The following is an 18,532-nucleotide window of genomic DNA, read 5'->3' as shown; positions in this document are numbered from 1 at the left end:
AAAAAAAAAAAAAAAAAAAAAAAAAAAAAAAAAGAGCCCTTGGAGCCAGGGGCAGTGGCTTACGCCTGTAACCCCGGCACAGTGGGAGGCCGAGGCGGGCGGGTGGATCACAAGGTCAGGAGCTTTTTTGTTTTTTTCTTTTGAGATGGAGTCTCCCTCTGTTGCCAGGCTGGAGTGCAGTGGCACCATCTTGGCTCACTGCAACCTCCGCCTCCCAGGTTCAAACAATTCTCCTACCTCAGCCTCCTGAGTAGCTGGGATTACAGGCACATGTCACCACACCTGACTAATTTTTTTTTTTTTTTTTTTTTGTATTTTAGTAGAGACAGGGTTGGGAGTTTGAGACCAGTGTGACCAACGGGTGAAACCCCATCTTTACTAAAAATACAAAAATTAGCCGGGCGTGGTGGTGCGCGCCTGTAATCCCAGCTACTCACGAGGCTGAGGCAGGAGAATCATTTGAACCGGGGAGGCGGAGGTTGCAGTGAGCCGAGATCACACCACTGCACTCCAGCCTGGGCGACAGAGTGAGACTCTGTCTAAAAAAATAAAATAAAAACCCCTTGGAAATTAAACAAACTGATAACAGGAATTTAAAAGACAACAGAGAGTTGGAAGAACAGCGAAGGAAATCTCACAAAAATTGAATAAAGGAAAAAAAAATGAAAAATTAGGGTTGGGTGCGGTAGCTCACACCTGTTATCCGAAGCACTTTGGGTGGCCAACACAGGCGGATCATTTGAGGTCAGGAGTTTGAGACCAGCCTGGCCAACATGGTAAGACTCTGTCTCTACTAAAAATACAAAAATTAGACGGGCGTTGTGGCGCACGCCTGTAATCCTAGCTACTTAGGAGGCTGAGGCAGGGGAATCCCTTGAACCTAGGAGGCGGAGATTGCAGTGACCCGAGATCACACCACTGCACGCCAGCCAGGATGACAAAGTGAGATTCTGTCTCAAAAAAAAAAAGAAAAAAAAGAAAGAAAGAAAAATTGAGTAGGAAAAAAAAAGTAGAGTACCAACCTAGGAGTTTCATCATCTGAATAACAGGGTTTCCAGAAAGACAGAGGAGATAAATAATTATCAAAGTGAGAATACATTATCAATACAAGAAATAATACAAGAAAATTTCCCAGGATAGATTGAAATAAGCTTCCATACTGAAAAGGTCCACTGAATGCTGAGTATGATGAATTTTTAAATATCCACACCAAGGCACAACATGGTTGCATTTCAGAATGTCAGGGATGAAGGCAAGATCCTAAAGTCTTCCAGAGAAAAAACACAGATCCCATACAAAGAATCTAGAGTCAAAATAGCATCAAACTTCACAATGCCACTATTAAAAGTTAGAAACATTGGGAGGCTGAGGCAGGTGGATCACGAGATCAGGAGTTCAAGACCAGCCTGGCCAAGATGGTAAAACCTGTCTCTACTAAAAACACAAAAATTAGCCGGGCGTGATGGTGGGCACCTGTAATCTCAGCTACTCAGGAGGCTGAGGCAGGGAATTGCTTGAACCCGGGGAGGTGGAGGTTCCAGTGAGCTGAGATCGCGCCACTGCACTCTCGCCTGGGCGACAGAGTGAGACTCTGTCTTAAAAAAAAAAAAGGGGGGGGCTGAGTGGGGTGGCTCATGCCTGTAATCCTAGCACTTTGGGAGGCCAAGCCAGGAGGATCAGCTGAGGCCAGGAGTTCGAGACCAACCTGGCTAACATGGCAAAACTCCATCTCTACACCCACCTGTAGTTCCAGCTACTCGGGAGTCTGAGGCAAAAGAATCGCTTGAACTGGGAGGTGGAGGTTGCAGTGAGCCAAGATTGCATCACTGCACTCCAGCCTGGGCAACAGAGCAATTCTGTCTCCAAAGGAAAAAAAAGGTTAGAAGACCACAAAGCAAAGGCTTATAATTTCCAAAGAAATATAATCTCCAGTAGAAAATTTTATATCTAGGCCGGGCACAGTTGACTCATACCTGTAATCCCAGCACTTTGGGAGGCTGAGGCGGGTAGATCACCCTGAGGTCAGGAGTTCAAGACCAGCATGGCCAACATGATGAATGAAACCCTTTCGTTACCAAAAATACAAAAAATTAGCCAGGCGTGGTGGCGGATGCCTATAATCCCAGCAACTCGGGGCAGGGATAAGGCAGGAGAATCGCTTGAATATGGGAGGCGGAGGTTGCAGTGACCCGAGATCCCATCACTGCACTCCAGCCTGGGTGACAGAGCAAGACTCCATCTCAAAAAAAAAAAAAAAAACAACTTTTTTTTAATCTAGTCAAACTGCCAAGTGTGAAGGTAGAAAGGAGATAATTCAGATATGCAAGGCCTCAAAAAAGTCCTACTCTCCAGAGGTCAGGCGCGGTGGTTCATGCCGGTAATCCCAGCACTTTGGGAGGCCAAGACGCTGAGGTCGGGAATTCAAGACCAGCCTGACCAACATGGAAGAAACCTGGTCTCTACTAAAAATACAAAATTAGCTGGGCATGGTGATGCATGCCTGTAATCCCAGCTACTTGGGAGGCTGAGGTAGGAGAATCGCTTGAACCCGGGAGGCGGAGGTTGTGGTGAGCTGAGATCGTGCCATTGCACTCCAGCCTGGGCAACAAGAGCGAAACTCCGTCTCAAAAAAAAAAAAAAAAGTCTCGCTCTCCAAAGACTCCTTTCATAAAGCCTCTGGAAGAGGTGCTCCACTAATGTGCTTCAATGATGAGAAGAGGTTTATACCAGTCAGAGTTTAGGGATGAATTAGTGACTTTCCGTAAAAAGCAGAATACAAAAAAAGGAAGGAAGGAAAAGAATGACAATTACTATGTCTAGGGAAAAACTACACAAGGAAGTAAAGGTAATCGAATGATACAGTCATCATACTGGGTGCTAAATTTTTTTTCTTTTCTAACTTTCACTTCTACTTCCTTCTGGATTCATCTGGAGGCCTGCGAACTACATTTATCAGAACCCTCCATCAGTGCCATTGTGGTTTAAATTCTACCAACACTTAAGATTTGCACAATGGGCCGGGCGCAGTGGCTCAAGCCTGTAATCCCAGCACTTTGGGAGGGTGAGGCAGGTGGATCACAAGGCCAGGAGATCGAGACCATCCTGGCTAACACAGTGAAACCCCGCCTCTACTAAAAATACAAAAAATTAGCCGGGCGTGGTGGCGGACGCCTGTAGTCCCAGCTACTAGGGAGGCTGAGGCAGGAGAATGGTGTGAACCCAGGAGGCGGAGCTTGCAGTGAACTGAGATTGCGCCACTGCACTCCAGCCTGGGTGACAGAGCAAGACTCCGTCTCAAAAACAAAAAAAGGAAAAAAAGAAGATTTGCACAATGGAAGAAGGGTAGATGCCATTATTGCTTCTCCAGTAGCAATGAGAGCATGTGTGGCCTCGGACAGATGGCAGACATGTGGTTTGCAGCCGTTTCTCATTTTCTGCAAACTGCCTGTTTTGGTGCTTAAGGCAGCTAAGATTATTAACGGAAGCAATTTCTTGAAATTCCTGCAACGAGGTTTCCCTGACCTATGCTATTCCAGCCTTCCGATGGTCTTGTAAGCATCTAAAATATCCTCTTTGAAATAACAAAAATGGTTTTTCTTTTTTTTTGAAGAAAGGGTCTCGCTCTTTCACCCAGGCTGGAGTGCAGTGGTGTGATCATGGCTTACTGCATGCAGCCTTGACCTACCCAACTCAAGTGATCCTCCCACCTCTCAGCCTCCCAGATAGCTGGAACTACAAGTGCATGCCACCATACCCAGATAATTTCTGGGTTTTTTTTTTTTTTTTTTTTTTTTAAGACACAGTCTGACTCTGTCACCAGGCTTGAGTGCAGTGGCGCGATCTCAGCTCACTGCAACCTCCGCCTCCCAGGTTCAAGCAAATCTTCTGCCTCAGCCTCCCGAGTAGCTGGGACTACAGGCATGTGCCACCACACCCAGCTAATTTTTGTATTTTTAGTAGAGACGGGGTTTCACCATGTTGGCCAGGCTGGTCTCAAACTCCCAATCTCAGGCCTCGGCCTCCCAGAGTGCTGGGATTACAGGCTTGTGCCATCACCTTCAGCCTCAACAGATAATATCTAAGAATGGAAAACTCAAGAAAGAACTGTATAGTCAGGTGCAGTGGTGCACCCCTGTACTCCCCACTAAGGCAGGAGGACTGCTTGAGCCCAAGAGTTCAAGGCCATCCTGGACAACACAGCAAGACTTCATCTATAAAAAAAAAAAAAAAAAAGAGAATAAACAGCCTAAACATACTATATAGAAATATGGATAATAAACATCAGGGAAAAAAAATTTGCAAAAGTGGTCAAAAACAAGCAGAAATAAAGCAGTGTTTTTTTTCTAATTATAAGCCTTGTAGTACTATCTGATTCTTTATGTATTCTTACTATTTTGACAAAAAACAATTACCAAAAACCAAAAAACCCTAACACTGTATAAGCAAAACCACCATATAAACAAACTGACCAAAATTTCAAAATGTAAGGTCAATGTTGGATCTGGTACCAACACAGTTAAGGAGAATAGAAAATCCCAAACAAAACAAAAAAATTTTAAAGACTTAATTAAGCCCAACTCTAGAACCAGTATCTTGACTCAACTCAAATGGCAGCAGGCTGGCTAATGTGACCTGAATCTCTGGCACAGCCTGGGTGTAACCACACAGTGATCAACAACCCCATAGCTTACTCTAACAAAGGGCAAATACAAGAGCAACTTCCAATCTACCATAGGAAATCATAACCAAAATTAATTGCAAAGGTATGCACAAAAATAGAGAAATGAGCCAGGTATGGTGGCTCACGCCTGTAATCCCAGCACTCTGGGAGGCCGAGAGTTCAAGACCAGCCTGACCAACATGGTGAAACCCTGTCTCTACTAAAAATGCAAAATTAGCCGGGCATGGTGGCGCATGCCTGTAATTCCAGCTACTCAGGAGACTGAGGCAGGAGAATCGCTTGAACCGGGAGGTGGAGGTTGCAGTGAGCCAAGATCACGCCACTGCACTCCAGCCTGGGCAACATGAGTGAAACTCCACCTCAAAAAAAAAAAAAAGAGAAATGAATATTAAATTCAATTACCGGCCAGGCACGGTGGCTCATACCTGTAATCCCATCACTTTGGGAGGCCGAGGTGGATCACCTGAGCTCAGGAATTCGAGACCAGCCTGGGTAACATGGCAAAAGTGTCTACAAAAATACAAAAATTAGGCCAGGCATGGTGGTGCTCATGCCTGTAATCCCAGCACTTTGGGAGGCCAAGGCGGGTGGACTGCTTGAGGTCAGGAGTTTGAGACCAGCCTGGCCAACATGGTGAAACCCTGTCTCTACTAAAACTACAAAAATTAGCTGTGTGTGGTGGCGTGCACCTGTGATTCCAGCTACTCCAGAGGCTGAAGCATGAGAATTGCTTGAACCTGGGAGCCAGAGACTGCAGTGAGCTGAGATCACGCCACTGTACTCTGGTCTGGGCAATAGAGCGAGACCCTGTCTCAAAAAAAAAAAAAAAAAAAAAATTAGCCAGGCGTGGTGGCATGTGCCTACAATCCCAGCTACTCAGGACGCTGAGGTGGAAGATCGCTTGAGCCCAGGAGGCAGAGGTTGCAGTGAGCAGAGATCGCACCACTGCACTCCAGCCTGGGTGACAAAGCCAGATCCTGTCACAAAAAAAAAAAAAAAAAGTAAAATCAATTACCTTAACTCTCTTTTTAGGTCTTGTTTTCAATGCAATGCCACTAACTGCTAAAAAAAAAAAAAAAAAAAAAATCAAAGAATCTTTAGACATTCTAAGAAACTGTTAATTAGATTTAAAATGCGATTACAAGGCAGGCTGAAACCTAGTCACTGATGACCAAAAAAACTCTTCTCAGATTTTAAGCTAGCCATATCTCATATCACTAGCTCCCAACTTCCAAGAGCTAGCCTTCATCTGCACACTCCATATATAAAAGTAGAAAAGCACAGAGAACAGTCAGATAGAAGGAAAATCCAGTGATGACAGTCCCCACTAAGAAAAGACCTGAAAGAAAACTTAAACAGATGCTTCATAAAATTTTGATCCAGACTTCACATGGAGAAGTGTCATGCCTTATTTCAAAGATAATATATTAAGTCCCAACTCACCACAGATAATCTAATAACAAAGCTGTGACTTTCATTGTCAAGGAGTCTCTTCTCTTACATTCTAATACCTTTAAGCCATCAGAAACACAGATGCTCCTTGCCGAAATGCTAGAAAATTTGCACATTTCCGTCCCTTGATCACCAGCGATGGGCTACTAAGTCAAGAGTCTACTTTAAGTTATAAAAACAGGGCAAGCTGATCCAATTAAAGAAGAAAAGTACTAAATCAAACAGGACCATCTGGGTTTTGAGTACTGTGATTTCTGAACAAGTCAATACACTTGCATATAAAAACGCTTTCATATATTCAGAATTATAATGGCCCTTGGGGTACCTTGTGTGTCCAACAAGACTTACATGTCATCCTAAGACATATGGCCTAGATGATGGGTATGACAGAATACTATATTCATCAGTTCAAAATAAGAACATCTGTTCTCTCCCTAGCACCATGAAGATTATTTTTAAAACAGTCACCATTCCCTAACAGTAAACAGGTTTTTTCTTTTTTTAAACACTCCTCCCTGCTCCTCCCACTAAAAGTAAATAGGTTTTCTGTTTCCTAAATAGCAAGTCTGGTAAACTAACAATCTCATCATCCCCCATAATCTAAGAATTGTTCCCCAATAATCCTAATCTCCAAAACAATTTCTAAGATCCTAAAATTTTAAGAGCTAATCCAGTGAACCAAGTTTGATTTGCAGGACCTATGAGAAATCAAGACTAAAAGAATAGGTTTCATCCAGGAAAGTTCTTGTAAAAACTGTGTCACTGCACAAGCATCAGACTTCTTTACGACACTGATGGTCTCATCATCAACACTAGGAAAAAGAAAAAGCTCTATTTTAGAAGCTGACCTCAAAATTCACTATGCTATTACTCTTTTAGTTGTTGTTTTTTGAAACAGGGTCTCACTCTGTCTCCGAGGCTGGAGTGCAGTGGTGCTGCAACAGCTCACTGCAACCTCCCTCTCCTGGGGCTCAAGTGATCCTCCTACCTCAGCCTCCAGAGTAGCTGGAACCACAGGTGCTCATCACCATGCCCAGCTAATATTTTAATTATATAGAGACTGGAGGTCTCCCTATGTTGCCCAGATTGGTTTTGAACTTCTGGGCTCAAGTGATCCTCCCACCTTGGTCTCCCAAAGTGTTGGTATTACAGGCATAAGCCACCATGCCAGCCTATTTACCCATTTTTTAGGACAGCTCACATTCTGAAGCCTTGCCTCCTACCTCTCTGCTTTTCACTCCCTAAGCTCCAGCCACACTGGAACCTCTTTCAATTCCTCAAAATACAAACATTCTTTCCCTCCTCAGGACATTCACCTATGCCATCTCCTCTACCTAGATCAGTCTTTTGTCCTCCCTTCATTCTTAGGTTTTACCCTTAAAAGTCAATTCCTCAGAGACCTTCTCTGACTGCCCTTCCTCTCAATCAACCTGGGATGGGCTAACCATTAGCTGTCTCCACAGCATTTACAGCAACGGTAATAATTACTTGTTTAATAAATGTCTTTGGGCCAGGCACGGTGGCTCACACCTACAATCCCAGCACTTTGGGAGGCCGAGGCAGGCGGATCATTTGAGGTCAGGAGTTTGAGACCAGCCTGGCCAACATGGTGAAACCCCATCTCTACTAAAAATACAAAAAAATTAGCCAGACATGATGGCATGCACCTGTAGTCCCAGCTACTTGGGAGGCTACAGGAGAATGGCTTGAACATGGGAGGCAGAGGTTGTGGTGAACCAAGATCGTGCCACTGCACTCCAGCCGGGCTAACAGAGCTAGACTCTGTCTAAAACAAGTAAATAAATAAATGAATAAATGTCTTTGGCCAGGTACGGTGGCTCACACCTGTAATCCCAGCACTTTGGGACACTGAGGTGGGCGGATCACCTGAGGTTAGAAGTTCGAGACCAGCCTAATAAGGAGAAACCCCGTCTCTACTAAAAATACAAAATTAGCCGGGCGTGGTGATGCACGCCTGTAATCCCAGCTACTCGGGAAGCTGAAGCAGGAGAATCACTTGAACCCGGGAGGTGGAGGTTGCAGTGAGCTGAGATCGTGCCATTGCACTCCAGCCTGGGCAACAAGAACAAAATTCCGTCTAAAAAAAAAAAAAAGAAAGACCAGCCTGGGCAAGATGGCAAAGCCCCACCTCTACAAAAACTACAAAAATTAGCCACGGTGGCATGCATCTGCAGTCCCAGCTATTTAGGAGGCTAAGGCAAGAGAATCGCTTGAGCCCAGGAGGTGGAGGTTGCAGTGAGCCAAGATGGGAATGAAACCTTGTCTAAAAAAAAAAAGTCTTCCACCATAAGTGGAGGACCAAGTGAGGGCCAGGTGTGGTGGCTCATGCCTGTAATTATAGCACTTTGAGACAGGAGGACTGCTTAAGCCCAGGAGTTCAAGACCAGCCTGGGCAACAAAGTGAGACCTCATGTCTACAAAAAATTTAAAAAATTGTGCACACACCTGTGGTCCCAGCTACACAGGAGGCTGAGGTGGGAGGATTGCTTGAGCCCAGAAGGTCGAGGCTACAATGAACCATGTTTGCACCACTAAATTCCAGCCTGGGTGACAGAGTGAGACTCTGTCTCACAAAAAAAAAAAAAAAAAAAAAAAAAAAAGACAGAAAATTTGTTCACTGCCCTATCTGCATCCCCTGCATCCCCTACCACAGTACTTGGCACACAGTAGAAACTCAAAAATTCTTGTTGGATAAATGAATAACAAACATCAAAGAAAATCAGCTTCAGCAATTCTAGTTCTAAGAATTTACTCTACAGACACAGTCATATATGCAAAGAGCCAAATATACATGCTTCTTCACTGGAGCACAGATTGTAATAGCAAAAGACTGGAAACTGTATATGTCTATCAGTGTAAGGTAGGTGCCAAGTATCTTTATTGCTGATAGGGAGTAACAGCCAAAAGACGTATAAAAACAAGCAAAAGATACAGATAGTATTAACAGTGTGCTACATTTATTTAAAAACAAACAAAAAAAGACAATAAATATATATATTTGCTTTATATGTACCTGGTATCTCTGGAACAAACTTTTTTGTTTGTTTGTTTTGTTTTGTTTTGAGACAAAGTCTCGCTCTGTCACCCAGGCTGGAGGGCAGTGGCACAATTTTAGCTCACCGTTCCGCCTCCCAGGTTCAAGCGATTCTTGTGCCTCAGCCTCCCGAGTAACTGGGACTATAGGCGCACATCACCATGCCCCGCTAATTTTTATATTCTTAGTAGAGACAGGGTTTCACCATGTTGGCCAGGTTGGTCTCCAACTTCTGACCTCAGGTGATCCGCCCGCCTCGGCCTCCCAAAGTACTGGGATTACAGGTGTGAGCCACCATAACCGGCCTGGAACAGATCTTAAGAAAATAATAATACGAGTTGCCTCTGGGAAGATGAACTGGATTGATAGGAAGACAAACGTACATGTTTCCAAGGGTATTCACTATATACTTTCTTTTTCTTGGCAGGTGAGTTGATACATACTCCTTAGTGGATTCTGACTTTCATGGCCACCATCCTGCTTATATACTTTTTTATCTTTTAAATTTTGTATTATTTATTTAAAATATAAATTTTGTGGCCAGGAGCAGTGACTCACGCCTGTAATCTCAGCACTTTGGGAGGCCGAGGCAGGCAGATCACGAGGTCAGGAGTTTGAGACCAGCCTGGCCAACACCGTGAAACCCCGCCTCTACTAAAAATACAAAAGTAGCTGGGCATGGTGGCACACGCCTATAATCTCAGCTATCTGACACGGTGAGGCAGGAGAACTGCTTGAGCCTGGGAGGCGGAGCTTGCAGTGAGCCCAGATCTTGCCACTGCACTCCAGCCTGGCTGACAGAGTGAAACTCTGTCTCAAAAAAAATAAATAAATAGGCTGGGCATGGTGGCTCACGCCTGTAATCCCAGCACTTTGGGAGGCCGAGGTGGGCAGATCACTAGGTCAGGAGTTCAAGACCAGCCTGGCCAACAAGGTGAAACCCCACCTCTACTAAATACAAAAATTAGCTGGGCATGGTGGTGTGCGCCTGTAATCTCAGCTACTCAGGAGGCTAAGGCAGCAGAATCGCTTGAACCCAGGAGGCGGAAGCTGCAGTGAGCCGAGATTGTGCCACTGCACTCCAGCCTGGGCAACAGAGCAAGACTCAGTCTCAAAAATAATAATAATAATAAATTTTTAAAATTAAAAAAATAAAATTTGCTAAAAACAGTTCTGATTTCTAAGACAGGGAAAGAAACAGTTTAAAGGTCTCGCATCTGGATCTTAGATGATAAACATCCTCCCTACTGGCTGAGCACTGGGAGGGCAGAAATGGAAGAAGGAAAACTCACTTATCCACAAATCTCAGACATCGCATCTCATACTAGTGTACTACCTTAGAAGAAAATTCCAAAGGCCAGGCACAGTGGCTCATGCCTGTAATCCCAGCACTTTGGGAGGCCAAGGTGGGCGGATCACGAGGTCAGGAGTTCGAGACCAGTCTGGCCAACACAGTGAAATCCCATCTCTACTAAAAATACAAAAAAAAAAATTAAATTAGCCAGGTGTGGTGGTGTGCGCCTGTAATCCCAGCTACTCGGGAGGCTGAGGCAGGCGAATTGCATGAACCTGGGAGGCGGAGGTTGCAGTGAGTTGGGATCGGCGCCACTGCACTCCAGACTGGCCGACAGAACGAGACTCCATCTCAAAAAAAAAAAAAAAAAAAAAAAAAAAAAAAATTTTTTTTTTTTTTTTTTTTTTTTTTTTTACCAACTATCCCAATCTGAATACATATGGAGAATATTTTCACAGTCAGAGGGATTATTGGGAGGAGAAAAAAAAAAGGATTATTCAATTCAGCATTTCCAGAAGCACAGAAAGCAGGTCAGTGAATTCGCACTTTAGAAATATCATAATTACTTGCTAAAAACAAATTATTTCCACTGAGGGGCCTCAAAATCCAAATGGCACTCAATTTGAATCCATGAAGCTTAAGAAACTAAATTTTTTTTTGAAAATCAATTATAATGGCTGAGCCTGGTGGCTCACACCTATAATCCCAGCACTTTGGGAGGCCGGCAAAAGTTCAAGACCAGGCTGGGCAACATGGCGAAACCCCATCTCTACAAAAAATAAAAATTAGCGAGGCATAGTGGCGTGCGCCTGTAGTCCCAGCTACACAGGAGGCTGAAGTGGGAAGAACGCCTGAGCCTGGGGAGGTTGAGGCTACAGATCACACTGCCGCACTCCAGCCTGGGCAACAGAAAGAGATCCTGTCTCAAAATAAAAAGGGAATGATCTTCACAATCCATCCCAAAACATATTGGAGATAACCCTACCTTTAGCTAACTATCCCCTGAAAAACAAGAGAGTATTTACTAAGTAGAACACATTGTTGGATAGCCATTCCAAATTGCTCTAACTTTGCCAAGCTTAAATGGCAAGGAAGAAACCAATTCCTGGCTCCCCTATTTGATAACTTACATACTTCCGCAGGCTCTTAAGCCAAACTGAGCCAAAATCTTCAAGAGAGTTAAGACTGACATAGACATTAGCAAACATATCACCATTTTTCCTATTAACACTGTCGTTCCCCATAAAGGTCTATTCAGCATTTTTTTTTAGTAGCCCTCCACAGATATCAAGAAAGGCTCATAAATTTAGCCTGTAGTTCCTCAGGCTCAATGGCTTGAGAGTGAGAAAAGAAAAAAAAAAAAGCTGGAAATACTGTCTTCTCTTCCAAGTATGCCCACAAAGCTAGGCAAAGGCAATGATTCTGCATTTAATCACTAGATGAATAAGAAACAGACTTGAATTTAGAAGAAAGATAAAGGACCGCGAGAACATTCAATAAAGAGTACTGCCTCTATTTCTCTGCAGAGCAGCTCTCAGGAACTGCCAATGAACCTCATTTTGACATGGAACGCCCCATCCACTCTAATCCGGGGCATATCCCTCAAGACACAGTCAGTTAACCGGAACTCTGCCAACTTTTGCTTGGGAGTTGTGTGAAGAACAGTAGCAACAAGAGCCTACTTTGAGAAGGAGATCAACAATCACATTCAAGAAGAAAAGAAGTTATTTGGCAAAGGGATGCATGTTGCCAAAATGTTAGTCACAGCTTCAAGGGCCCAGTTTGTGTCTCTACAACTATTCTTTGCTTTGACAGAGTCCATTCTCTGACCCAGGAAACAGCTCAGCTTCTGTCACCCTCCCCATCTGAAGCAGTGAAGAATCCTTTCAATTTGGTAGTATCAAACTGTGACACAGACAAGATGTCCACCAGAGACTAAAAGGGGAGAAAAAATGTGTAATTTGCCACTTTCCACATAGGACTGGCTCAAGTAGAGCAATGGAAAACTGTGACAGGATAGGAAAAATGGAATATCATTACGTTAAAGAAGCAGGCTGGGCCGGGCGCGGTGGCTCACGCCTGTAATTTTAGCACTTTGGGAGGCCGCGGCGGGTGGATAACAAGGTCAGGAGATCGAGACCATCCTGGCTAACACGGTGAAACCCCGTCTCTACTAAAAAAAAAAAAAAAATTATATATATATATACACACACACACACACACACAAAATCAGCTGGGCGTGGTGGCAGGCGCCTGTAGTCCCAGCTCCTGGGGAGGCTGAGGCACGAGAATGGCGTGAACCTGGGAGGTGGAGCTTGCAGTGAGCCGAGATTGCACCACTGCACTCCAGCCTGGGGGACAAAGTGAGACTCCGTCTCAAAAAAAAAAAAGAGAAGAAAAAAAAGAAGCAGGCTGTACCAAAAGTCCACCCAGAAGCACCAAGCCTCCATAAGTTATCTCAAAATCCCCTTAAAAAACAAACCAAAAAGGTACACTATAGGTTGCAACAGCATAATATTAAGCAGGTTTTTACTCCCAAATAAGTGCATATATTTTGTAGCCTGCAGCTCTTCCTGGGGTTGTAAGAAGACTACATTTGCTGAAGCTGCCTGAACCAAGAGCCCATGAATTTCAGTTATTTCAGAGCAGGAAAACAGACTAACATATACCAGGTTACTCTCCCAATCAGAGAGCCCAAGTAAAGAAAGAACATTTAATAACTTTCTCGGGCCAGGCGCGGTGGCTCATGCCTGTAATCCCAGCACTTTGGGAGGTCGAGACGGGCAGATCACAAGGTCAGAAGTTCGAGACCAGCCTGACCAACACGGTGAAACCCCGTCTCTACAAAAATACAAAAATTAGCCAGGCGTGATGGCACCCAGTTACTCAGGAGGCTGAGGCAGGAGAATCGCTTGAACCTGGGAGGTGGAGGTTGCAGTGAGCAGAGATCATGCCATTGCACTCCAGCCTAGGCAACCGAGTGAGAATCCATCTCAAAAACAAAAAAAAACCCCAAAAAATAATTTTCTCTTCAATAGAAAAAGACTTCTGTCTCTTGCCCTTTTTTTCCCCCTAAAAACACCTAGTGAGTCTAGAATCTCTTTCCTTCATAAAAGCCATCAGTAAAACCTGAAAACTCCAATGTTCACACCTCCCCCACATTTCACCTTGGTGCTGCTATCACATAACTTATCAGTACCAGCTAGGGTAAACACTACTCTAGTATCAAGTGTGAGGTGGAATTAGTAAATGACCAGCCTGGCCAACATGGCAAAACCCTGTCTCTACTAAAAATACAAAAATTAGCCGGGTGGCACATGCCTGTAATCCCAGCTACTTGGGAGGCTGAGCCAGAAGAATTGCTTGAACCCAGGACACAGAGGTTGCAGTGAGCCAAGACTGTGCCATTGCACTCCAGCCTGGGCAATACAGCAAGACTCTGTCTCAAAATAAATAAATAAATAAACAAATAATAAAAAAAAACACTGCATTCTACTAGTCTCCATCAATTGACTTCATTCATCTCCACCTTCCCCAACTCTTAACTTCCCTATCTTCATCTTGATGGCAACCAATACAATGTAACACAATATGAAATTTTTACTTTTAAAAGTTGACATTAATAAGAGTTAAAAAACTAAACATGCGGCCAGGTGTGGTGGCTCATGCCTGTAATCTCAACACTTTGGGAGGCCGAGGTGGGTGGATCACCTGAAGTCAGGAGTTCGAGACCAGCCTGACCAACGTGGTGAAACCCCATCTCTACTAAAATACAAAAAATTAGCCAGGCGTGGTGGTGCATGCCTATAGTCCCAGTTACTTGGGGGACTGAGGCAGGAGAAGCCCTTGAATCCGGGAGGCAGAGGTTGCAGTGAGCCAAGACTGCGCCATTCCACTCCAGCCTGGGCAACAGGAGTGAAACTCTGTCTCAAAAAAAAAAAAAAAAAAAACTGAATATGCATCAAATCAAAACCAGTTCTTCCCTGGCTGGCATGCAGACACACACACACACACACACACACACACACACACACACACAGGAGCAAAGCTAAGAGGAAGAAACAGAAAGACATGTTTCCTCTTTTTTGTTGTTGTTGTTGTTGTTGTTGAGGTGGAGTTTCACTCGTTGCCCAGGCTGGAGTGCAATGGCGCTCACTCAGCTCAGTGCAATGGCGTAATCTCAGCTCACTGCAACCTCAGGTGATCCACCACCTTGGCCTCCCAAAGTGTTGGGATTATAGGCGTGAGCCAGCGCACCCAGCCTTGTTTTTCTTTAAGAGATGGGTCAGCCGGGTGCGGTGGCTCACGCCTGTAATCCCAATGCTTTGGGAGGCCAAGGCGGGCAGATCACGACGTCAGGAGTTCAAGACCAGCCTGGCCAATATGGTGAAACCTTGTCTCTACTAAAAATACAAAAATTAGCTGGACGTGGCAGCACGCGCCTGTAATCCCAGCAACTTGGGAGGCTGAGGCAGAAGAATCGCTTGAACCTGGGAGGCAGAGGTTGCAGTGAGCCGAGATCACGCCACTGCACTCCAGCCTGGGCAAGAGAGAGAGACTCTGTCTTAAAAATAAAAAAAAGACAGAGAGAGAGAGAGAGATGGGGTATCGCTACGTTGCCCAGAATGGTCTCGAACTCTTAGACTCAAGCAATCCTCCTGCCTCAGCCTCCCAAGTAGCTGGGATTACAGGCAAGTGCACCATTGTATGTCTTTTAAATACCAGTATCTCAATCTCATTTTCAGAGATCACTTCTATGCAACCACTTTAAAAATCCCATGTGTTAACACAAACTTTTAGAGGCAGGGACAGAGGAGACCTATATTTCAAAGGGGAAAAAATGAGAGTTTAATAATTTGCCTTGAAGTTATTTACTAAATCCATAGGTAGGCTAAAACTGTCCTTATTCCCTGTGGTTCTCTTCCGATTTATAAAAGGAGAACAGAATAGCCAAAAACATTCAGTAAGACAGTCAAAAACCAAAACCGTAAGGCAAAAATAACAGCATGAAAAAGGATGGGGACCCTGGGAGAGCCCAAAGCAGTAACAGATTATTCAAATCCTTTAAAAAATATGAATTCTGGACGGGCGTAGTGGCTCACGCCTGTAATCCCAGAACTTGGGGAGGCCGAGGCGGGCAGATCACGAAGTTAGGAAATCCAGACCATCCATCCTGGCTAACACAGTGAAACCCCGTCTCTACTAAAAATACAAAAAAAAATTAGCCAGGTGTGGTGGTGGGCGCCTATAGTCCCAGCTACTCGGGAGGCTGAGACAGAAGAATGGGCGTGAACCCGGGAGGCGGAGCTTGCAGTGAGCCGAGATCCCACCATTACACTCCAGCCTAGGCGACTGAGCGAGACTCCGTCTCAAAAAATAATAATAATAATAATAATAATTCTGGGCCAGGCATAGTGGCTCATCCCTGTAATCCCAGCACTTGGGGAGGCCGAGGCAGGAGGATCAGTTGAGCCCAGGAATTCCAGACTAGCCTGGACAACAGGGCAAGGCTCTCTCTCCACCAAAAAAAAAAAAAAATACATATATATGTATGTTAGGCGGAAGTAGTGGCCACACCTGTGGTCCCAGCTATTGGCGAGGCTTAGGTGGAAAGACCGCTTTAGCCCGGGAGGTCGAGGCTTTAAGGAGCCATGATCATGCCACTGCACTCCAGCCCGGGCAACAGAGTGAGACCACGTCTCTTATAAGAAAAAAAAAAAAAGAAAGAAAAAAGAATTCCATCACATACCAATTCCTTGCTCCAATGTTATTTAAGAACTTTCCTTCCTGATCAAAAACTCGACCATACACACTGCCATGCTGAACATTTTTAACATTTCCATCTTGGCCGGGTGCAGTGGCTCACACCTGTAATCCCAGCACTTTCGGAGGCCAAGGTGGGAAGATCGCTTGAGCCCAGGAGTTCAAGACTAGTCTGAGCAACACAGCCAGACCCCACCCTTAAAAAAAAAAAAAAATTCCATCTTCCCTCACTTCACACCACTTCAACATGAACCCTCAACTCCAGACATTCCAATGCGCATCTCAACATTCTCAATCCAACCTTTAACTAAATTCTGATTCCTTTTCAAAGAACGCTCTCAAGATTCCCTCTAGTGTAAGCAGTTTCCCGAGCCATCTTCCCAAACACTAGCTTTCACCTAACTCAATCCCCAAAATGTCACACTGGACTCCTCACCCACAGCATCCTGCTAATTAGCTGTTCCCAGCAGGTCCTCTCTTCCCGTCTCCCTTTTTCCGCACCATTACCTCGTTCCTCATCCTGAGTTGCCGCCTTACCTCACCCCACCCTTCAGGAGCCCTTATTACCTGTCTCTCAAAAACCTTCCTCCCCATTTTCCCAGTCCACGCTCGCCCCATACCAATATCCGACCACTCCTCCCCAGATTCCCCACGCCCTCTCTCCTCCAGGTTCTTCCGATCCAGTCCCCCGGCCCCCCGCCTCTCAGGCCCCGCCCGCAAGACCCCCTCCCCCTCCGGCCCCTCCTCTAATGCCCCCCTCTCTTTTCAAGCCCCGCCCCGAGCCCCCTCCCCGCGGCTTTCCCTCCCACTCAGGTCCGCAGGTCATTTCAGCGACTGACCCAGACACCCCGGCCTCTTTCCGACCTGGCCGCAGCTGTTCTGGGAGCGAATCCTCTGCCGCCTACACTCCGGCTTCGTCCTGTCCTGCTCGTCCCCCGGCAAGCTCTCTTTCTCGCCGCCGCCGCCGCCGCCCCTTTTGCCAACCCGGAAATGGATCTGCTCCCACCGTCCCCAGCGTCCGCGAACAAAATGGAGGCGGGGGAAAAAGGAGGAGAGAGCAGGGAGCGGAGAGACGCGAGACGCATGCGCCCCTGGGAAGCCCGCCCCCTGCCGGCCCACGTAAAGGCGGAAGCGGTTGAGTGGCCGCCATCTTGGGAAGGTCACAGGAATTCCGTTTACCAGCTAAAAGCTGGGTTTGCAACTTTAGCTGCAATTGGAATCACCTGGCAAGATTTAATAACTATGATGCCTGGTTCCCACCCCTGGAAATTATAATTTAATTCTGGGGTGCAGCCTAAGCATCAGGAAATTGTTGCAGGTGATTCTAACGTGTTGCCAAGGTGGAGAACCACTGAGCTAAATAATCATTGTTGAATATACGCCTTTCGTCTTTAATCCGCCGCACACACACACACCCTCCCCGCTAAATATCCTTCCTTAATCTCGAGTTAACGAAGAACCCGCCTCAACTAACCTTCCAAAGGCCAAGTAGTCAATCTCTGGTTGTCATAGCAACAGAGGCAGGCCACTGCTCACAAGTCATCATTTACGTCATCTTACCCACCTGACTCGAAGACCGTCTCTTCTTTCTCAGGCTGGGGTTTCCTCCAGCTTCCAGGGCTATAGGATGGTGCTGTGGACTCCTCTAGCTGCTTGGGCCAGAGAGAGAAATCCTGTGCCCTCTTTAATGGAGCTGCTGTTAACCCCTGACAGCTGATTAAGGATCTCTCCCTAGTCCACCCAGAAAAGCGCTTTCCATTATAGCTTCAAAGTACTCTTGGTTTAATTCCATTCCTAGCACAGAATCCGAAGTAAGGGGGCAAGATTGGGACTTAGTCCCCATTGCTTACAAGCTGTGTGCCATTGGGCCTTAGCTACCCTATCTGTAAAATGGGTCTAATAGTGCCTGTCCCGTCTGTCTCATAGAGTTGTTGCAAAGCTGAAATCAGCTAATGAATAGGAAAACATGTGATAGAGCATAAGTTATTATTTTTGTTTTCCTTCTATTCTGCCATGAGTAGTACTAGGCACCACCCACTAGTCAAATAAATGTCACGTTGAGTACCTGCTAAACACCAGGAGATGGCTACAGAGGTGACTAAGACAGAGCCTCTGCCCTCAGGGAACTCACTACGTTGGTGGGCAGACTGGCATGAACAGCCAGCTGAGATACAAGTCAGCGTGTGATTAGTGCTGTGGGACGTCAGACAAGGGAGCAATTAATTCCTGCTAAAGAATGGAAGGAGGTTTCCTAAATGGTTTGGAGCTGGGCCTTGAAGGATGAATG

The 18,532-nt window shown here is 45.5% G+C and overlaps 1 protein-coding gene across 6 annotated transcripts in view; it reads right to left on the bottom strand.

Moving 5' to 3' along the window:
- WIPF2 (WAS/WASL interacting protein family member 2) overlaps positions 1–17,296 on the bottom strand; it is a 55,233-nt gene extending 37,937 nt beyond the window's left edge. The window contains exon 1 of one of the 6 annotated variants that reach the window (XM_032163536.2): positions 17,085–17,296. The gene's annotated coding sequence lies outside the window, so the exon portion shown is untranslated. Of the gene's footprint in view, positions 1–10,524; positions 10,544–16,231; positions 16,726–16,812; positions 16,834–16,865; positions 16,921–17,084 lie in introns of those variants that run through there. The other 5 variants (XM_032163535.2, XM_032163537.2, XM_058445078.1 and 2 more) reach the window with 5 other exon arrangements.
- Between the last annotated feature and the right edge of the window lie 1,236 nt (positions 17,297–18,532).

Source organism: Hylobates moloch, unplaced genomic scaffold (genome assembly GCF_009828535.3).
Source record: "Hylobates moloch isolate HMO894 unplaced genomic scaffold, HMol_V3 SCAFFOLD_10, whole genome shotgun sequence".
Lineage (NCBI taxonomy): Eukaryota > Metazoa > Chordata > Mammalia > Primates > Hylobatidae > Hylobates > Hylobates moloch.
This window is presented reverse-complemented; position numbering and strand designations above follow the sequence as displayed.